The following is a 6,181-nucleotide window of genomic DNA, read 5'->3' on the forward strand; positions in this document are numbered from 1 at the left end:
TGATGTGTTTGATTCGGTCAGGTTCCGACATGGACGCATTCACTCGCCTACAGAGGCCGATGACATCCTCAATGTAGCTTGTGAAGGTCTCACCAATTTGTTGAGATCGTCCGCGGAGGCTGTGTTCAGCGCGAAGCTTGCGCACCGCTGGCCGACCGAAAAACGAAACGAGGGTCTCTTTGAAAGCTGACCAGGTGGTAAAATCAGCCTCGTGGTTCTTGAACCACAGATGGGCCACGCCGGTAAGATAAAAGATGGCATGAGTCAACTTGTCGCGGTCATCCCACTTGTTGTGTGCACTAACACGTTCATACTCGGCCAGCCAGTCTTCCACGTCGTGATCGTCAGTGCCACTGAAGACTGGAGGATCACGCAGATGAAGCACCCCAGAGCACACGACAGGTGTGGGAGCGGGAGAAGCTCGCGAGGGTCCGGCATCCTCAGTCATTGTGAAGGCAGATGGTAGCGTACGGCTGCGGAGTTCCAGGACGCTGAAGGGGACGACCCCGCACCTCCACCAAATGCAACAAGAGTATTTTGCAGGTAGAGTTGATAAAGCGGTTTAACAAGCCGGATCGTTGAAAACCGACCTAGCGCGAACCACACGATCGTCAACGTCTTCTTCCACACACTGGCTGGCACAGAGCTGGTGCCGATGTGCTCCGGTACAATTTATTCATTCCGTAAATAGGTGGCAACCCTTCCAGTAGTAACGGACAGTACTGTATTCGCGGAATCACCGCTTTCGGAAGAGGTAAGTGGACCTGGCTGCACCGACATTTTACCGGGCTATAGGCTTACCTTTTTTCCCTGCAAAAGCAAATTTGTGGAATCAATTTATTTACACCGTAAATAGATGGCAACCCTTCCAGTAGTAAAGGAGAGTACTATATGCGCAGAATCAGCGCTTTCAGGAGAAGTGGACCTGGCTGCACCGACATTTTACTGGGTCAATTTGTGAAATGGGTTTATTCATCGCGTAAATAGGTGGCAACCCTTCCAGTATACTAAAGGAGAGTACTGTATGGGCGGAATGAGCGCTTTCGAGAGAAGTAAGTGGACCTGGCTGCACCGACATTTTACTTGGCGATAGGGTTACCCTTTTTTCCCTGAAAACACCAATTTTTGGAATCGGTTTATTCATCGCGTAAATAGGTGGCAACCCTTCCAGTATACTAAAGGAGAGTACTGTATGCGTGGAATAAGCGCTTTCGGGAGAAGTAAGTGCACCTGGCTGCGTCGACATTTTACTGGGCTATAGGCTTACCTTTTTTTCCTGCAAAAGCCAATTTGTGGAATCGGATTATTCATCGCGTAAATAGGTGGCAACCCTTCCAGTATACTAAAGGACAGTACTGTATGCGCGGAATCAGCGCTTTCGGGAGAAGTAAGTGCACCTGGCTGCGCCGACATTTTACTGGGCTATAGGCTTACCTTTTTTCCCTGCAAAAGCCAATTTTTGGAATCGGTTTATTCATCGCGTAAATAGGTGGCAACCCTTCCAGTATACTAAAGGAGAGTACTGTATGCGCGGAATCAGTGCTTACGGGAGAAGTAAGTGCACCTGGCTGCGCCGACATTTTACTGGGGTATATAGGCTTACCTTTTTTCCCTGCAAAAGCCAATTTTTGGAATCGGTTTATTCATCGCGTAAATAGGTGGCGCAACCCTTCCAGTATACTAAAGGAGAGTACTGTATGCGCGGAATAAGCGCTTTCGGGAGAAGTAAGTGCACCTGGCTGCGCCGACATTTTACTGGGCTATAGGCTTACCTTTTTTCCCTGCAAAAGCCAATTTGTGGAATGCGTTTATTCATCGCGTGAATAGGTGGCAACCCTTCCTGTAGTAAAGGAGAGTACTGTATGTGCAGAATCAGCGCTTTCGGGAGAATTAAGTGCACCTGGCTGCGCCGACATTTTACTGGGCTAGAGGCTTACCTTTTTTCCCTGCAAAAGCCAATTTGTGGAATGGGTTTATTCATCGCGTGAATAGGTGGCAACCCTTCCAGTAGTAAAGGAGAGTACTGTATGCGCGGAATCAGCGCTTTCGGGAGAAGTAAGTGCACCTGGCTGCGCCGACATTTTACTGGGCTATAGGCTTACCTTTTTTCCCTGCAAAAGCCAATTTGTGGAATGCGTTTATTCATCGCGTGAATAGGTGGCAACCCTTCCAGTAGTAAAGGAGAGTACTGTATGCGCGGAATCAGCGCTTTCGGGAGAAGTAAGTGCACCTGGCTGCGCCGACATTTTACTGGGCTATAGGCTTACCTTTTTTCCCTGCAAAAGCCAATTTGTGGAATGCGTTTATTCATCGCGTGAATAGGTGGCAACCCTTCCTGTAGTAAAGGAGAGTACTGTATGTGCGGAATCAGCGCTTTCGGGAGAAGTAAGTGCACCTGGCTGCGCCGACATTTTACTGGGCTAGAGGCTTACCTTTTTTCCCTGCAAAAGCCAATTTGTGGAATGGGTTTATTCATCGCGTGAATAGGTGGCAACACTTCCAGTAGTAAAGGAGAGTACAGTATGCGCGTAATCAGCGCTTTCGGGAGAAGTAAGTGCACCTGGCTGCGCCGACATTTTACTGGGCTATAGGCTTACCTTTTTTCCCTGCAAAAGCCAATTTGTGGAATGGGTTTATTCATCGCGTGAATAGGTGGCAACTCTTCCAGTAGTAAAGGAGAGTACTGTACGCGCGGAATCATCGCTTTCGGGAGAAGTAAGTGCACCTGGCTGCGCCGACATTTTACTGGGCTATAGGCTTACCTTTTTCCCTGCAAAAGCCAATTTGTGGAATGGGTTTATTCATCGCGTGAATAGGTGGCAACCCTTCCAGTAGTAAAGGAGAGCACTGTATGCGCGGAATAAGCGCTTTCGGGAGAAGTAAGTGCACCTGGCTGCGCCGACATTTTACTGGGCTATAGGCTTACCTTTTTTCCCTGCAAAAGCCAATTTGTGGAATGGGTTTATTCATCGCGTGAATAGGTGGCAACCCTTCCAGTAGTAAAGGAGAGTACTGTATGTGTGGAATCAGCGCTTTCGGGAGAAGTAAGTGCACCTGGCTGCACCGAGATTTTACTGGGCTATAGGCTTACCTTTTTTCCCTGCAAAAGCCAATTTGTGGAATGGGTTTATTCACCGCGTGAATAGGTGGCAACCCTTCCAGTAGTAAAGGAGAGCACTGTATGCGCGGAATAAGCGCTTTCGGGAGAAGTAAGTGCACCTGGCTGCGCCGACATTTTACTGGGCTATAGGCTTACCTTTTTTCCCTGCAAAGCCAATTTGTGGAATGGGTTTATTCATCGCGTGAATAGGTGGCAACCCTTCCAGTAGTAAAGGAGAGTACTGTATGCGTGGAATCAGCGCTTTCGGGAGAAGTAAGTGCACCTGGCTGCGCCGACATTTTACTGGGCTATAGACTTACCTTTTTTCCCTGCAAAAGCCAATTTGTGGAATGGGTTTATTCATCGCGTGAATAGGTGGCAACCCTTCCAGTAGTAAAGGAGAGTACTGTATGCGCGGAATCAGCGCTTTCGGGAGAAGTAAGTGCACCTGGCTGCGCCGACATTTTACTGGGCTATAGGCTTACCTTTTTCCCTGCAAAAGCCAATTTGTGGAATGGGTTATTCATCGCGTGAATAGGTGGCAACCCTTCCAGTAGTAAAGGAGAGTACTGTATGCGCGGAATCAGCGCTTTCGGGAGAAGTAAGTGCACCTGGCTGCGCCGACATTTTACTGGGCTATAGGCTTACCTTTTTTCCCTGCAAAAGCCAATTTGTGGAATGGGTTTATTCATCGCGTGAATAGGTGGCAACCCTTCCAGTAGTAAAGGAGAGTACTGTATGTGCGGAATCAGCGCTTTCGGGAGAAGTAAGTGCACCTGGCTGCGCCGAGATTTTACTGGGCTATAGGCTTACCTTTTTTCCCTGCAAAAGCCAATTTGTGGAATGGGTTTATTCATCGCGTGAATAGGTGGCAACCCTTCCAGTAGTAAAGGAGAGCACTGTATGCGCGGAATCAGCGCTTTCGGGAGAAGTAAGTGCACCTGGCTGCGCCGACATTTTACTGGGCTATAGGCTTACCTTTTTTCCCTGCAAAAGCCAATTTGTGGAATGGGTTTATTCATCGCGTGAATAGGTGGCAACCCTTCCAGTAGTAAAGGAGAGTACTGTATGCGCGGAATCAGCGCTTTCGGGAGAAGTAAGTGCACCTGGCTGCGCCGACATTTTACTGGGCTATAGGCTTACCTTTTTTCCCTGCAAAAGCCAATTTGTGGAATGGGTTTATTCATCGCGTGAATAGGTGGCAACCCTTCCAGTAGTAAAGGAGAGTACTGTATGTGCGGAATCAGCGCTTTCGGGAGAAGTAAGTGCACCTGGCTGCGCCGACATTTTACTGGGCTATAGGCTTACCTTTTTTCCCTGCAAAAGCCAATTTGTGGAATGGGTTTATTCATCGCGTGAATAGGTGGCAACCCTTCCAGTAGTAAAGGAGAGTACTGTATGCGCGGAATCAGCGCTTTCGGGAGAAGTAAGTGCACCTGGCTGCGCCGACATTTTACTGGGCTATAGGCTTACCTTTTTCCCTGCAAAAGCCAATTTGTGGAATGCGTTTATTCATCGCGTGAATAGGTGGCAACCCTTCCAGTAGTAAAGGAGAGTACTGTATGCGCGGAATCAGCGCTTTCGGGAGAAGTAAGTGCACCTGGCTGCGCCGACATTTTACTGGGCTATAGGCTTACCTTTTTTCCCTGCAAAAGCCAATTTGTGGAATGCGTTTATTCATCGCGTGAATAGGTGGCAACCCTTCCAGTAGTAAAGGAGAGTACTGTATGCGCGGAATCAGCGCTTTCGGGAGAAGTGCACCTGGCTGCGCCGACATTTTACTGGGCTATAGGCTTACCATTTTCCCTGCAAAAGCCAATTTGTGGAATGGGTTTATTCATCGCGTGAATAGGTGGCAACCCTTCCAGTAGTAAAGGAGAGTACTGTATGGCGGAATCAGCGCTTTCGGGAGAAGTAAGTGCACCTGGCTGCGCCGACATTTTACTGGGCTATAGGCTTACCTTTTTTCCCTGCAAAAGCCAATTTGTGGAATGGGTTTATTCATCGCGTGAATAGGTGGCAACCCTTCCAGTAGTAAAGGAGAGTACTGTATGCGCGGAATCAGCGCTTTCGGGAGAAGTAAGTGCACCTGGCTGCGCCGACATTTTACTGGGCTATAGGCTTACCTTTTTTCCCTGCAAAAGCCAATTTGTGGAATGGGTTTATTCATCGCGTGAATAGGTGGCAACCCTTCCAGTAGTAAAGGAGAGTACTGTATGCGCGGAATCAGCGCTTTCGGGAGAAGTGCACCTGGCTGCGCCGACATTTTACTGGGCTATAGGCTTACCTTTTTTCCCTGCAAAAGCCAATTTGTGGAATGGGTTTATTCATCGCGTGAATAGGTGGCAACCCTTCCAGTAGTAAAGGAGAGTACTGTATGTGCGGAATCAGCGCTTTCGGGAGAAGTAAGTGCACCTGGCTGCGCCGACATTTTACTGGGCTATAGGCTTACCTTTTTTCCCTGCAAAAGCCAATTTGTGGAATGGGTTTATTCATCGCGTGAATAGGTGGCAACCCTTCCAGTAGTAAAGGAGAGTACTGTATGCGCGGAATCAGCGCTTTCGGGAGAAGTAAGTGCACTGGCTGCGCCGACATTTTACTGGGCTATAGGCTTACCGTTTTTTCCCTGCAAAAGACAATTTGGGAATGGGTTTATTCATCGCGTGAATAGGTGGCAACCCTTTCCAGTAGTAAGGAGAGTACTGTATCGTGGAATCAGCGCTTTCGGGAGAAGTAAAAGTTGCACCTGGCCTGCGCCGACATGTTAAACATGGGGCCTATAGGACTTACCTTTTTTCCACCTGCAAAAGCAATTGTGGAATGGGTTTAGTCATCGCTGGAATAGGTGGCAATCCTTCAAGTATAAGGGAGAGTACTGTATGCTTGCTGAATCAGCGCTTTCGGGAGACAGTAAGTGCACATGGCTGCGCCGATGACTGTTAGTCTGTTGTGGCTATATAGCTTACCTTTTTTCTCCTGCAAAAGCCAATTGTGGAATGGGTATTATTCATCATCGCGTGAATAGGTGGCAACCCTTCCAAGTAGTAATGGGAGTAATGTAAGTGTCGCGGAATCAGCGCT

Source organism: Dermacentor silvarum, chromosome 6 (assembly GCF_013339745.2).
Source record: "Dermacentor silvarum isolate Dsil-2018 chromosome 6, BIME_Dsil_1.4, whole genome shotgun sequence".
In the NCBI taxonomy this organism is placed as follows: Eukaryota; Metazoa; Arthropoda; class Arachnida; order Ixodida; family Ixodidae; genus Dermacentor; species Dermacentor silvarum.